At 34.5% G+C, this 16,952-nt stretch overlaps 1 protein-coding gene and 1 pseudogene across 1 annotated transcript in view; both read right to left on the bottom strand.

Moving 5' to 3' along the window:
* Positions 1–16,952, bottom strand: part of LOC148944829 (uncharacterized) — a 476,758-nt gene that overhangs the window by 175,637 nt on the left and 284,169 nt on the right. The window lies entirely within an intron of this gene.
* LOC148944831 (uncharacterized) lies at positions 348–2,291 on the bottom strand (annotated as a pseudogene).

Here is a 16,952-nt window from a genome sequence, read left to right as displayed (position 1 = left end):
AATTAGTTTCAGTGACGGACATAGGGAGTCAGTCACAATTCCTTGTGGTCGTAGTATATGCAGTAATTAGTAGTAGAAGCAGTATTATTAATAGTAATATTGGTAAAAGCAGTAGCAAAAGTGGAAGGAAAAGTAACACTCGTAACACTAATAACATCAGAAATTCTAACTCGAACAGTAACTATATACATGTATAATGTAGAATATATATAGACAAGAATAACCAACACTCCTAACGCTAACTAACACTCTTTATATCTTTTAAAGACCAAAACGCTATTAGCGCTTTGCTGAAAACAAATACATTTAAACAAGCTCATTTTTTAAATAAACGCTCAATGTTTAAATTAATAATTGAGACTAGTTGAAAATAAAGTAACAGCATCCTTGTATTTTTCTTGCTCAACTTCATTTAATATTGCTTCTATAATTTCTTTTGTTTTTATCTGCAGATAAGTCAGATGGTTTTTTATCAGCTTGGTTAGCAGTTTCGATAAGCTGTTTAAGTGTTTTCCCATTATCGTTAATATTTTTAGCATAAGTTAGTAATGTTAAAGCGACATCATAATATCCATGCTCGAGAGCTAGGTGCAAACCAGAGTTTCCATCCTCATCTCTAAACTTTAGAATATTTTCAAGCTCTACAATAATTCTGAGACTTTTTAGTAAACTCTTGACAATATTACAGTAGCCATGTTTAACCGCTAGATGTAAAGTCGAAGGAGTAACCACAGCTTGTTCTGCAATCAGCTTCTCTACGTTATTCACATTATTACTCAGTACCTCTTGTAACAGCTCTTTATTGGCTTCCAAAATGTTTTTATGTGTCCTTGTTGAGTATAATGAAGAGGTCTATTATCATGTAGATCTTCAGCATCAATACTTGCACTGGCCTTTAATAATGCTTTCACAACATTAAGGTTTCCCTCCTGAACTTCCACATGCAATATTGTCATACTTTCTTCATTACGAACATTTGTAATTATTTTCATATCAACTTGTGTTGAACACACACAATTAGTATGGCGAAATATTTATCGAATTGAATTGAATAGGTGTTATATACCACGAGAATCAAAATAAAAAGGACCAGATACAAAATTATTCTTTCTATTAAAGATAACACCATGATGTAACAAAACCTTAGCGATGTCCATGTAATCATAATCAGCTGCATAATGCAGAAGCGTGTTTCCTAGATTATCTTTTACATTAATAACAGTTTCGATGTTGATTCTATAAGTTTGTTGTAGACCTCTGATCTTGAAATGATTAATAGTACTTTCAGGATCGTCACTCTCTATACTAATAAATAATTTGTTGATTGAGCCTAGTAAATTTATACACGAACAGTTAGCAGAATGATCAATTTTGATTTCAATATGCTCAAATGGGAATTTTCCTCGTTTGTTTTTAATATTAAAATATGCACCATGTTTTAATAAAAGCTAAACCACCTTCATATTATTGTTTTCAACAGCGAAGTGTAGTGGTGTATAGTGGTTAACATCTAAAGCATTCGGATCTGCATCATTCTCTAATAAAAGCTTTATAATATCAATCCTACTAGGTGAAACAGCGTGATGTAAAGCTGTTATATGATTATTATCTCTAGCATTAACGTATATCGGTGCGTTCTGTTTATTGATATATTCTTGGATTATTTGTTTACTATTTCCATCGCCGACATTAAAAAAGATGTGAACTGATTTTAAAAGCTGATCAACATCATGATCATTTGAAAGTTCTTCGGGTTTCCGACCTTCCCCATTCCTAGTATTCTTTTTAATAGCTTCTTTTTCTAAAAGTATATGAACAATGTCAGCATTACCTTCTCTGGCTGCAATATGTATTGGCATATTACCTTCATTGTTAGCTGCACTTATCGATATAGGCTTGTGGTCTTTATAAAAACGTGTCAACAAATATTTTCTTTCTTCACAACGTTGTTTCTTCAGCAGCTTATGATAAATATCATGTTCATGAAATAAAAGTCTCAAGGCTTGTTTATCATTCCTATTAGTAGCTAAGTGTAGAATTCTTTTAAAGAATGAATTCTTTTGATTATCTTGCGCATTAACTATTGATATTAAATGAATTTTGTTTGCCCAATAGTATTTAAGTAACCAATTTGTTAGATTTTCATCATTAAACTGTTGGTCCAATGTATTCAGTAACCAAATAATTCTTTTTCCTTGTTCATTCAATGAATCTGGATGTCTTGATGTTAACAGATCAAGCGGTGTACTTCCTTTCGAGTTAATTACATTGTAAAAATGTGGGAAAGCCATCATAACCTGACTAAATTGTAAAGATACATCATAACCTGACTAAATTGTAAAGATAGCAAAGTATGACTTTTGAGTAATGATAAGGGTAATGAAGTATTAATTTTCTTTGTGTAAGGAAACAAATAACATTAGCTAGATTTTGAACTAGCGTACCCTTGATTCAACAAAGACCATAAAATGCAAATACAAATATCGGACTGCCGCTTCAAACTCGAGGGGTCAACGACAAGAGATATTACGCGATTTGAATCACATGACCAAAAACAGGGTTTTTAATAGAGAAAGCGGATACTAACCTTTTGAACAAAGAACTATTATTAGGATGACATCAAACTGGTCTCTGACCAATGACAGGAAAGAAGAACAAAACAGAGAGAACTTAAAGTAGGGATTCAGGAACGAAAACAAGGTAGTCTTTTTTTGGAAATCGAACAAAGAGTAAGTGTTTACTTTATAATAACAATAAGCTACCACTGTCTGTCTGAAATTCTCCTTGGGAATAAAAGTTTGAAGATAAAGGTTAAAATAAGAAGATAAAACCTCTAAAAGGCTTTCTGTCACTTGGAAATAATTTTAATACGTATATAAGAGAAATTGATGATTTTGGAACTTATAGTTTCATTAGTATTCCTACCTAGACAAGGCTTGAGCCATTTGGACAAAACAGCATTTTTTTTAAGGTTAGAATAAGCCAAATTAAACTTCTTCTCAGAAATTTAAGCTTTGAATAACTGAGGGTTTAAAGAGGGAAGGAAACCTTAACCAAGAAGAGAAAGCTAGGAGAGCCACTTGTGCTTCCCCTTTTTCAGCCTAGAGTCCCTTGAGACTTAGCTTGACTTTATAAGGACTTTATATCCGAAAATTGGAATTATCGGACAATAACACTACTTCCCCCTCCCCCTTTGTGCAATCTTCAGACGTTTATACGAAAAGAAACACCGTTCCCCTTTTAACCATTCTTTCATCTCGTTTACGCCGGACTGCATGTTTATACAAAGGTGACCTCAAGTTTTATACAAGCAGGTTAGGGGGAAAAGGGGAACAAGATTACCAGCCTAAGAATTTCTAAACCGTTATGTCCAGATATTTTCAATTAAGTTTCCCTACTAAAATTAAGGCTTAATAAAGGTCAAAGGAATAAACAACCCTTTCAAGAAATAATAAAAGAATCTCTTGGTTTGGGATAATGAAGGTTGAATTAAAACAACTACGGTTATTCTTAGCTTAGCTCAAAAATAGCTTGAACTAAAGAATTTTTATAACCCAGAACTCAAGCATTGACTAGCTGTTCAAGTGTAACCCCTTTAAGTTCAAACATTCGTTAACTTAGGATTAAATTAATCTTTTTCTTTTCGTTATATATTGGTGAATTTGAACAAGTAGATCATTTGACCTTAGAAGAGGTTTGGAAATAGTCAACATAGATAGAATTAGAATAATTTTCCTTTTATCTTATTTTATAAGTAAAATCAGTTGTCACTGAATTCTGAGTACCGATTCCTTACCCAACGCCTCAGTTTGTATCACGCTACCAAATTTATTAGCCCTGCTAGTAGGGGCAACCTTACAACTGGTCGCAGCGGTACTCAAGTTCGGTACAACTTTCGTTTAAGTGGGGGAGGATTAATTAAATTCATAAAATTTGATAAAATTTAGTCCTCTGTTCCTCACAAGAAGGCGTGTATTCAGTTTTCGAAACCTATCCAAGACAGAAAAGTTTGAAAAAGTGTTCATTAAAGGAAATTTTAACCTAAGGGGGAAGCTCAGAGATTCTTTCTTTCTTCTTCTCTTTCTCTTTACTACAAGTTTTATTGTCCGCGTCTGTTTTTTACCTAAATGGGGTCATAGGGCAATCATCCCCAATAGTGTGTGATCAAAATTCTCAACTTAAGTTTAAGTTTAAACCAAGGTAGTAATAAAATTTTCATACAATTTATAAGTAGACCCAATTTAGCGACTTAAAAGCACTACAAGGTATCAAACTATTTCCAACTCTAAGAATTGAAAGTATTATATCCATCATGAGTTTCAATGAAAACAAAATTAAAGAATTAGAAATTGCACTACGACAAGCGCAAGAGGAGAGAATAAGAGTAGAAGAGGACGCACAAGCTAAAATAAACGCTCTACAAGAGCAATATGGAGACGCTCCAGTCACAAACAGGCTTCAAAACCTATATGTGGAGCAAGCGCCCCCTATCTCGTTACTAACATATCCAAATGAAATCCATTCATGGATTATCACACTTAAACAAATACAGAGGAGTTTAGGGAAAGATGATATTGCTATGATAAATCAAGCTATATGTTATACAAGAGGAGAGATACGAAGATTCGCAACAAGTTTAGATATTCCCAAAATAAGAGGTTTAGAACATTTAGAAAAACTTCTAAAAGAAGTCTTTTTACATGAAAAACCAGCTGGACAAAAACTACAAGAGCTGCCCTCTGAAAAACAAAGGCCATCTGAATTAGTACACCAATTTGACTCTCTGATCAGGGTAAGAGCGATAGTTCATGCAAAAAATTCTCCTAGCGTAAGAGCAAACGACATTACGATGAGTATTTTTAAGGGTGGCATGCTCCCTCCTATTGGAAGAAGAGTATTAGAACAATCTAAGGCCTCGGACGACCAAGATGAATTATTAACACTTGGAAAAAGATTCGAAGCAATAGATTTAATATATAGGGATTCCCCAGATATGTCCCCCCTGGGAGCAGCAGTAGTAGACTCAAGAGACAGAAATTCCGCTAAAGAACCTGGAGTTAACCACAGAGTAGAATATAAAAACCAAGGGCAATTATAAGGGGAAATGCTTTAATTGTGGGAGACTGGGACACATGAAAGTGGATTGCAAAGTCCCAAAGTGTACGAATTGTGGAAAACCCAGATATTATCGTAAAGATTGTTGGAAAAGTCTAGCATGTATAAGGTGCCAAGAATTCGGGCATAGTGAAGACAAATGGATGGCACCAAATCCTATTGAAAAAAAACTAATAACGCAGGACTTAGAGCAGGTACGTCCCAAGCCTGAAAATAAAATCACAAACCCTCCTTCTAACCAAAATGAAGATATTTGTTTTAGTGCGTTACAGGAAAATAAAACTGAACCAAGTTCTTTCCCATTTATGTGGACTGCTAAAATAGCAGACCGAAATTTTGTAAAATGTTTTGTAGATAGCGGGTGCCAAAGAAGCTTGTTAAAGGAGGAAACATTTCAAAAATTTCCAGTAGAGGTTCGTAGACGCCTCAAACCATCCTCCCGAAACGTGAAATCTTTAATTGGAGAGACTTTACCACTAATAGGAGAGATAAATGTAGCATTCTGCATTACAGATGAGGCAAACGGAATGAAAGATTATTTTGGAAATTTTTAGTCGTCCCAGACTTGAATTTCGACGTAATTATAGGATATGATATGTTAAACAAACTGAATTGTACGTTAAATTTAAAATATAATAAAATTTCTTTCGGAAATACAGGTACGGAGGGAATAAATTCCCTTGCGTTTTTCACGGAAGAAATTTCTGGAAGGGGATTAACATATATAGCAAAACAGGTCTGTATTCAGGCCAATTGTTTCAAAGTCATTAAGGCCAAATTGTCAAATCACTCAGCACCCTTTGTAGCTCACGGCGACACTACAATGTTTACCCCGAATATTCAGACACAATTACACTTATCTCCGTCGCTATGTGAAACTTATAACAATGCAATAAAAATAGTTTATTTTAATACGAGCGATGAACCTCTAAACTTACCACGAGGTAAAACCGTCGGTTCATATGAGGTGATAAACAATGAATATTTAACGGATGCGACTCTCTTAGCAGCAGGAGTAATAGAAAATAAAGAGGAATCCCTCTATAGAGGAGGATAAAATAGGATGGGAAGACAGCGAATTTTTAAAGAGAATTAAAACGGGTCTGTTAAGTTCTGAAAGAAAACAAATAGTAGAGACAGTCTTATTAAAATTGAAACGAGCCTTCGCAACTGACCATATGATGTAGGGCAAAATGACCTTCCAGGATATAAGGTAAAAATAGACCCAGATATACCTATTAAGTGTGTCAAAAAATTCCCTTTACCATTTTTAATGACAGAATGCTTACAAAAACACATAAACGAAATGGTGAGAGTAGGAATAATTGAAATAAGACGTTCTGAATATACAGCTCCAATATTTTGCATAGGAAAACCAGGAAAGGATGGGAAAATTCCACCAAAAAACTTGTGGGATGAAGGTAATAGTCGGTTCCTCATAGATTTAAGAGCAATAATAATAATAATAATAATAATTTATTTTTGACCCACTAACAATTATAAAAAAGTGGAGTAACAAAAGAAAATAAAAAGTAAAGACATACAAAAACAAAACACATGCAAAACAATATCATTATAAAAACTACAAATACAAATCAAAACAATCGCAGAAGAGAATGAAAAGGACCCAACCGCTTACAGGCCTCATCTTTTAACTTGGAGTCCAACTTATTATATGACGTCAATATATCAGTTGCATTAAATATTCGAATAATCTTACGGTTTCTATACCAACGAGGCAAATACAAAAGATATTTACAATAACGGAAATACAAAACTCTAATATCCTGCATATCATTATTATTAAAAAATGGGCGCAAACCTGATAGAAAAAGAATGGAATGGTCACAATACGTAGAATATAGTTTAGCCAATGCCTTACGAGAATGTCGGCCACGATTTGGAACAATTTTAGCATAACCTGCTTTAAGCTTATTCTTAATATCTGCAAGTGCACTAGCACGGATAGCTGAAATAGAAGAGCAGATACTAATCCCGAGCCAACGCAACGCAGGAGCCAGCTTAACTGAAAAAGAACTACAACACAAATCACTACTTGGGTTTTTAGCATTGAAAACTAAATATTCACATTTTTCAGCATTTAGCACGAGGCCAATTTTTTCCAAAAGCTTAGAAACAAACTGGGTAGACTTAGCTAGGGTTAATTTTGAACGGCTAATAAGTAATAAATCATCTGCATAAGCAATATAAGATAAATTAGTTAGACCCGTAAAACACGACGGAAAAATACGAGAAAGCACAGGGTATAAACAAGCATTAAAAAGGTATGGTGACAGAACCCCTCCCTGCCAGAGTCCAGACCGAATTGGAATATTACCAAAAAAGATCTCTCCTGACCGAAGTCGAACATACGAATTTGCATACCAAAAACGAAGGACACATATAACAGATGAATTCACTCCTAGCTGGGTAAGAGAATACCATAGTTGGCTGTGACAAACCGAATCAAAAGCTTTTGAAATATCTAACGCACATAAATGAACTTCAGATCCATCTTTTTGTGCTTGAATTAAAAAAGAAGTAAGAATTCGATGCGCATGTTGGCATCCAATATTTGGTTTAAACCCAAATTGATTGGACACATAATCAACATTTGGAAGAATTTCAGGAAGCAGGACATATTCAAAAACTTTGCTCAACGAACAAGCTACCGTAATAGGTCTACATGATGCGTAATTTGTCGGATCTTTCCCACGTTTAAGAATCGAAGTGACACTCCCGCACAAAAAAGAATCAGGGACCAAAGACGTACATAGACAAATTTGAAATAATAACTGCAAATGATAAATCAATTCTTTCGAATCAATATGAAGGTGAAAAACACTAATACCATCAATATCACATGAATTAGATTTTAAATTCTTAACACAACGAATCACACGGTCAGCAGAAACGGGAGGCATATGGCCTTGGTAAATTTTCGCAGGTAATACATCAGAACAGAGGTTAACGAATTGAGAGTGAACCGCATAATTCATAACATTAAAAATCTTATTGTAATTATTAATCCAGGAGGCATTAGGGATCCGATCGGCATTAGGAGGTGAATCAAATTTCGCAACATTAATCACTTGTTTCCACTGACTAGAGGTCTTCGGAAATTCTACACCATTGTACCTTACTTTACGAAGATAACGTTTAAACTCCAACTTCGTTTTCTGTTTAATGTCAAAAAGGTGACCCCTTAAAGGGCGGCCCCACGCTACCCAAATTCTAAGCCACAATTTTGCACGATTTTTCACAATTTTTAAATTAGGGTCAAATTTCCATATTGAACCTCTAGTCTTAAGCTTAAAACGACAAAGCGGGACAGCCACTTCTTTAGCTTTTTTCAAACAGGAAATAATCTGGCTGTAATATATATTCAGCTGAACTCGAGCTTGTGGGGATATAACACTGGTACAGAGTAAATTAAATGGAACTTTAATTGTAGACAGAAGAAGAGCAAGGGTAGATAGATATAGAGGCCAGTCCTCTTTATTCTAGTCTCTTTTGGTTATCCACTTTTTGTAATTAGCACATAAGTTCTGTTCAGCCCGAGTCGTATTGATGGTGACAGTGGCTGAAAGGGGCAGATGGTCATAATCACGTTCATCCTGGTCAATGTGAATATCACTAATAGAAACACCAGAAGAAACAACACAGTGATCAATATCAGACAATGAACCGCTATTATATATGTATGAATGGGATGCATCTTTATCCAAAACTCAATAGCCATTAGGTAGCGAATCCAAAAATAAATCAGTTAGTGTTGAGGCAGAGTTTATATCACAGTTCAAATCTCCTAAAAGGATCCAATCCAATCCGTTACTCTCAACACTAATAAGAAGGGTCTTTAGCGATGCACATGCTTTAGTATACTTTGCTAGAGAGGGAAATGATCTTTGGTCACACGAGAGGTATACATTAATAGGAACTAGGTTAGCAAGACGGATTTCAATGAAATAATCACATTCACGATAACACACAGGGGATAACGGGAGTAGTTTATGTTTTAATACGCAGGCCAGCCCGCCTGAAGGTCTCCCAGAAGTTTTTCGGGCATTTCTAGCGAAAACCAAGTGTCCTTTACTCCTGCGAAGGGAGTTCAAACTCAACAAAGGCAAAAGATGTTATTGTAGAAACAAAATGTCGAAATTAGATAATTTCTGGTTCAAAGAATCATCCTTATCCTTCGTTCCGTTAATGTTGAATGAGCATATAGAAAATTCGATTTTAATACTCACAGTGGGGTATTCGAAGAATTTCAGAGGTCATCTCTGATCTATCCAATAAAACCAAATTCATTTCAACTATTGATATTAGAAATGGATTTAGTCACTGTAACTTAGCTGAAGAAAGCCAAAAATATTTTAGTTTCTCAAATAAGGAAATTTCTTATGTATTTAAACGCGTGCCACAAGGATCAGTTTTCTCACCCCGCGCTTTTGTTGAATTTTTAAATCAGGTTTATGGACCAGAATTTTCTTCATTTTTATCAAGTTATGTAGATGACTTGACAATACATACGTCAGGGAACTTTGAAGAACATTTGAGACATATTGAACTAACTTTAACACAGGCTATAAAATTTAATCTAAGGCTTAATATTGATAAATCTTAATTCTTTTCGGAAGAATGTCACTTTTTAGGGTTTTGGGTCTCCACAAAAGGAGTTAAACCGCAAGTACAAAAAATACAAGCTATAAAGAAATTAGAACCACCGATTGACGTCAAAGGAATTGGATCATTTCTAGGCTTAACAGGTTATTACAGGGGATTCTATCATAATTACGCAAAATTAGCCGAACCTTTAATTCGACTAACTAGAAAAAACGTTCCTTTTATTTTCGGCCCTGAACAAAGCGTAGCCTTTGAAAAGTTAAAAATAGAATTATTATATCCAAATAGTATTTTTTTAGAATTTCCTGATAAAGACAAAGAATTTTACCTTGTCACAGATGCCTCAGAAAAAAGTATTGCTTCAATTTCAATGCAACAATGCGAAACAACAGATAGATTTCGAATAGTGGCAACCTGTTCAAAGGTTCTTAGTGATGCAGCCTCTAGGTTTGATAACCACAACAGGGAATTTTTTGCCTTAGTACAAAGTCTAAAGCACTTCCAAAAAGGGTATTTATGGGCCGCAAAAACTCACATATTTGTAGACTGTGCAGCACTAACATATCTTAAAAGATCAAAGGATCTTCACTCAAAATTATATAGAATCGCGGTTCTATTAGACAACGATTTGTATACATATCACCACATTAGCACCAGTAGAAACCCTGCAGACTATTTGAGTCGCCCTAGCTCACAATTTGTTAAGGTAAATAGATCAATTAATCTTGACGAGTTAGAAGTAGAATATTTAGCCCTATTAGGTGACGAGGAACCGATTGATTTTTTTGGGATTAGTAAAGAAGAGATGAGAGGATTTCAATTAGAAGACCCTGAAATTAAGGTGGCAATCGATGAAATATTAAGGCTAGAAAATACACTCTTAGGCTTAAAATCTCCCCAGGATACAGATAAAAATAATGAAAAGTCTAAGGAGGGTAGAAATGAACAGTCGAGCCAGACTGGTTCGACCAGGCCCTGTTAGGGATGTGAGTCAAATACGGGTAGCTCAAACATTACCGGAGCTATCAAACCATCGAAAGGGGATGAATTCAGTAGTAATACTGAAAAGGAGTTTCCTTCTATAAGAAGGAACAAGCCTGGGTACAGGGATAGATGCCTAACCTCTGGGACTATCCACGGCAAACTGAAAGAGGTAAAAGTAAAGGGCAGTACGCATGCGTACTGACAGCAGGTCAATTTTAGAGGGGAGTGAAATTGAACCCTGTAAAGGACAAGTTCTGACGGCGGAACTTGCCAAGACCAGAGCTACTGTAGAAGTTACTGGCACTAAGGATAATCGGGCTGAATCCCAAACATCCATGGATTCAGACTTGGAGAGGGACGAGCCGTTATGGATATGACAAGCTCGGGCGGTGGAGCTTGCAAAGACTAGGACTATAGAAAGGGTCACTAGCATGAATAATTGGGCTGGGTCTGGGATACCCGCAGACCTAGGCACCAAGAGGGGTAAGCCACAGGAAGAATTTCCAAAATTTGACGTTTCGGGCAGAGCTCAAACTAGTAACAGACCGGAAACTTCAAATTTGGGGGAAGGGAATCCTCTTGTTGCGAAATGGTTAAGAGATCTTCAGTTGATTCTAGTGGAAGGAATATTGTATGCAATAGACGACTCAGAAAAAAGGAAACAGATGCATCAATTTAAAATAGTCGTACCAAAAAAAATGATTAGAGGAATCATTAATCTTATATGTACGAGTCTTTTCCTAGAAGCACACATGGGGACTGCAAAAACTTAGAATAAGTTAAAACGAAGTTGTGTTTTTGAAAATATGTACTGCCAAGTTGAGGAGGCGGTAAAGAATTGTGATCTATGTTTAAGGAGGAAAAAAGTTAGCAACATATATCCTAAATTGAGAGAAAGTATTTTCCCTGACCACCCATTTCATATCTGGCCAATGGATACCACGGGAAAATTACAACTTTGCGCTAATGGTGACCAATATATAATTATTGCGGTAGAGCATTTTACTGAGTACACAGTGATAGCGCCAGCCAAAGACCTCAGGTCAAAATCAGTTGTGGAATTTATAATAAAGGAAATCATATCCCATTTTGGAAATATGGATTTCCTACTGTTTGATAATGCCACATGCTTTACGAGTAAAATCTTTAATGAAATGGCCAAAGAATTAGGATTCAAAATTATACATTCATCGCCAGGAAACCCCCAATCTAATGGATTAGCAGAAAATAGAGTAAAATGTGTAGAAAGAATACTAACTCACTACCACGATGAGATACATAGAGGAAATTGGAGTGAATTCTTACCATTCATACAATTAGCATTAAATACTAGTATAGATGCTAGCAGAAGATATACACCCTTTTTTCTACTACATAGTTTCGAAGCGAAATCAGTATTTGATAACATTGTTTCTAATCCAAAGGAGGGTTTCTATTCAGAAGATGAATGGGTATCTAATCTCGTTCAAGAGGTATTTGTCAGCCGAAAAATATGTATGAACGAATTAAAAAGGGCCCAAAAAGGCCAAGCGGCACAATACAACAAAAAAATATTGGAAATTGAAGTCTTCCCTAATAATTTAGTGTATGTCATCCAAGAAAGTTCATCAAAAAATTATTCATATAGGGGACCTTATCTAGTGTTATCAGAATTATATAAAAACGTCTTTTTGCTACAGGAGTTAAAAACCTTTAAACGCAGGCTGGTAAATATAAGACAATTTAAAAAGATAAATGACCACAAAAGGTTTTTAGCCATGAACCCCGAGATAGCAAAACAAAGGTCAAAGGTAGATGACAAGCCCTTAAATCCTATAACGGACGAAATTGAAGGGGAGCAAATGAATAAAACACATATAGAGGAAGAGATCCCCCTTAATATTTGGCAATGTAATTTAAAGAGATGTTTATCAAACCAAATAAATGAAAATAATTTGGAAAGTGTAAGCCAGCCTTACATTACGACTTCAAGTGAGGAGAATGATCCTGGTAACACAGGAACAAACACAGAATCGAGATTACCAGAGTCTCAATTACAACCCTTGGAAGAAATAACCAGTAATGAAATAAATGACAATTCGAAAGGAAATACTTCGGTGCAAACATTTGATAATTAGGAACAAGGAAGATTTATCCATGAAAAAAAGGCTAAATCAAAACCACTAAATTATAAAGATCCTAGTTTAAAGGATTTTCTCGGCGGAAAAATAGCAAAACCTTAATAAATAACATACTTACCTTATTATAAATTTAAACTTTCAAAAGGCTGCTCCAAGCCAGTATCCTCTGGAGAAATACAAAACACTTCAAAATCTTCGACCTGAACAGAGTATAATTTAGTTTATTTTCTCGCTAGATCGGTATGAAAGTGTTCAAGGGTAACTAATTAAATTCCAACGAGGACCAAAACCATACACCGATGATTAATAGGGCTTTGTCCACAGGATGAAATGTTCCAAATTCTTAAATTGTCGGTTAAATCCAAGGAAACACTATGATGTGTGTGTAAAATAATCTTGCCGTCACTTGTTAAAAAGACAATACACTTTAGACTAGACATAACAAAAGAAAATTACTCTAAAATAAGAGGGGGGAAGCCTGGATATAAGCAAAGATCTCCTAAATCAAGATCTGCAACACTAAGAACAGAATGTCTTATTATATTTGAATTAAAGTCGTTATGAAAATGCAAGCGTCTATCACAGAATAAAAGTCTCATACTAAGGGGGATATATTCTAGGAAGGGCTTTATAACCGTATCAAAACACCGAGAGTAAGGAGGATAAAGTTCACAAGTATGGAAATACCATAACATAAGGCATTCAACTTTCTCACTGCAAATAGTGTCATGAGTATGTAAGATTATCGAACCCTCCAAAGTTTTAAATAAAATACACTTGTAGCCTGCCATATTAAAAGGGTAACTAAAGGACATAAAACCATTTCAGCAAAATGGTTGGAACCCTGTTTGTTTGGGTCACCTTGTTGACAAGAGGGATATCGCTTAAAAAAACATAAGTAACTAGCCAAATACTTTTCAATAATACTGGTCAGATCTTCCCAGTTAACAAAATACGTCAGGTTATATGGTATGTTACTACGGAAAGACTCAGATCTGATTCAGACGACCTGAATTTGATTATTTCAAATATCGAAAATATGGAACAAATTATCAATATCGACTTAGAAAAGTTAAAAAAGAAGTTTACAAAACTCAGAAAAATACATGACCAAGCCGAATTTTTAATAGATAAGTGCAAAGTATTACATTTAGAATTAAGTGAATGATATAGAATTCTAAAAATACTAGAAGCATTAAGGACGGATAATACAAATCGAAACAAACGAAGTCTATTACCACTTTTGGGAAAAACAATAGGATGGGTCACAAAACTAGTCACGGAAGAAAATGTAGAAAACATTCTTCATCAGGTAGATTATTTAACGGAAAAAAATGATTGGTTACTACACATGTCGGACAGATCTATATCGTTAGTAAGTGACCTCGACAGAGAATTAAGAATGGAAAGAAACAAAAGCTTAGAAAAATTGGGAAGGACCTCCAAGAGAATTATCGAGTATATATCAAAGGAAATTAATGAAATAAATTTCCTAAAATTTCAGATAAACAAAGAAATAACAAAAAGTTCTATCCAAATAAAAAAGCTAGTAAAGAAAATAGAAACAGTAATCCTTTCTATTCTTCAAGCAGAAAATAAAAGTTTTCCATTCATTGTCACAGATTTGGCAGACATGCCTAGGACAATTTTCGAAATTGAAAATTCACTACCAATAGGTTATAGAATATCGGTAAATTACAGACGTTACGGCTTACTGGAACTTTATAAATCAACTAGCTGCAATGTGGCGACACAACAATTGAAATTGTTGGTTATTTGTCATTTTTCTATATCAAATAAACAAGATGGGTTCAAAATGTTCGAAATGTTCAGCATTCCGTTACCAGTGTCAAACACTTCGTATTTCTTTCAAATAGAAAAGGAGTTAAAATTTTGTGGGTTAAGTAAAGATCAAACAAAATATTTTTTAAAAGATGACAATATAGAAAAAGATGTAATTTAAAGAGTATACCACTATTGTATACCCACCAATTTATTTTTAGAAGCACACAAATGAACTCTTGCAGTTTAGCAAACTATATGGAAATAAAGCATTAATTAATAAAGAGTGTCAAACCAAAATTATAAAGGAAAATAAAGTCTTAATCCAAAGAATTGGAAGGGAAAAGTATATAATCACATCTCCTTTCAAAGAAATAATAAGAACACATTTTGAATGTAGAACAGAGAAAAACAGTAAATTCACATATATAAAAGGCAGCAGAATAGTAAAATTGCCAGAAGAATGTTTTCTAACTGCAGAAAAGTTAAAGATAAACAGCATTTATAGGGGAAAGATTACAAAGGAAATGGCACCTTTAAATATATCGATAATTAGCCTAGAAGGAAACCTCTCCATAGCTGGTATAAAAAACGAATGGAGCAAATAATTTTAAGATTTAATATATATATATTTCCAGAACAACATCACGACGCAGATTGGAATCGCTCAGATAATAAAATTGCACATGTCCTTATAGGAATAAAAAGTAACGAAAACGGCTAGCTATTGAACATTTTTTTAATACCCTTAGTCTATTTCTATCTTTATTAGGAGCAGTCTCAATTGGAATTATATTTAAAATACTGAGAAAACTATGGTTAGACAATAGGAAACAAAAGTCTCAAGGATTCCACGTAAATGTAGAACAGGAAGAGATTGAACTAAATTAATTCTTAGCAAGTTATAGTTTCATTAAGAAAAAATAACTGTACTAAGAATTTTAAGTGTGGGAGGTTGTAAAAATGTGGGAAAGCCATCATAACCTGACTAAATTGTAAAGATACATCATAACCTGACTAAATTGTAAAGATAGCAAAGTATGACTTTTGAGTAATGATAAGGGTAACGAAGTATTAATTTTCTTTGTGTAAGGAAACAAACAACATTAGCTAGATTTTGAACAAGCGTACCCTTGATTCAACAAGGACCATAAAATGCAAATACAAATAGCGGACTGCCGCTTCAAACTCGAGGGATCAACGACAAAAGATATTACGCGATTTGAATCACATGACAAAAAACAGGGTTTTTAATAGAGAAAGCGGATACTAACTTTTGAACAAAGAACTATTATTAGGATGACATCAAACTGGTCTCTGACCAATGACAGAAAAGAAGAACAAAATAGAGAGAACTTAAAATAGGGATTCAGGAACGAAAACAAGGTAGTCTTTTTTGGAAATCAAACAAAGAGTAAGTGTTTACTTTATAATAACGATAAGCTACCACTGTCTGTCTTAAATTCTCCTTGGGGATAAAAGTTTGAATATAAAGGTTAAAATAAGAGGAAAAACCTCTAAAAGGCTTTCTGTCACTTGGGAATAATTTTAATACGTATATAAGAGAAATTGATGATTTTGGAACTTATAGTTTCATTAGTATTCCTACCTAGACAAGGCTTGAGCCATTTGGACAAAACAGCATTTTTTTTAAGGTTAGAATAAGCCAAATTAAATTTCTTCTCAGAAATTTAAGCTTTGAATAACTGAGGGTTTAAAGAGGGAAGGAAACCATAACCAAGAAGAGAAAGCTAGGAGAGCCACTTATGCTTCCCCTTTTTCAGCCTAGAGTCCCTTGAGACTTAGCTTGACTTTATAAGGACCTTATATCCGAAAATTGGAATTATCGGACAATAACATTACGATCCCCCCCCCCCCTTTGTGCAATCTTCAGACGTTTATACGAAGAGGAACACCGTTCCCCTTTTAACCATTCTTTCATCTCGTTTACCCCGGACTGCATGTTTATACAAAGGTAACCTCAAGTTTTATAGAAGCAGGCTAGGGGAAAAAGGGGAACAATATTACCAGCTTAAGAATTTCTAAACCTTTATGTCCAGATATTTTCAATTAAGTTTCCCTGCTAAAATTAAGGCTTAATAAAGATCAAAGGAATACACAACCCTTTCAAGAAATAATAAAGGAATCTCTTGGTTTGGGTTAATGAAGGTTGAATTAAAGCAAGTACGGTTATTCTTAGCTTAGCTCAAAAATAGCTTGAACTAAAAGATTTTTATAACCCAGAACTCAAGCCTTGACTAGCTGTTTAAGTGTAACCCCTTTAAGTTGAAACATTCGTTAGCTTAGGATTAACTTAACCTTTTT

Source organism: Artemia sp. Qi Xiang Cuo, chromosome 13, assembly GCF_049724085.1.
Source record: "Artemia sp. Qi Xiang Cuo chromosome 13, ASM4972408v1, whole genome shotgun sequence".
Lineage (NCBI taxonomy): Eukaryota > Metazoa > Arthropoda > Branchiopoda > Anostraca > Artemiidae > Artemia > Artemia sp. Qi Xiang Cuo.
The sequence above is the reverse complement of the archived record's forward strand: the minus strand, read 5'-3'. Positions and strand labels throughout refer to the sequence as shown.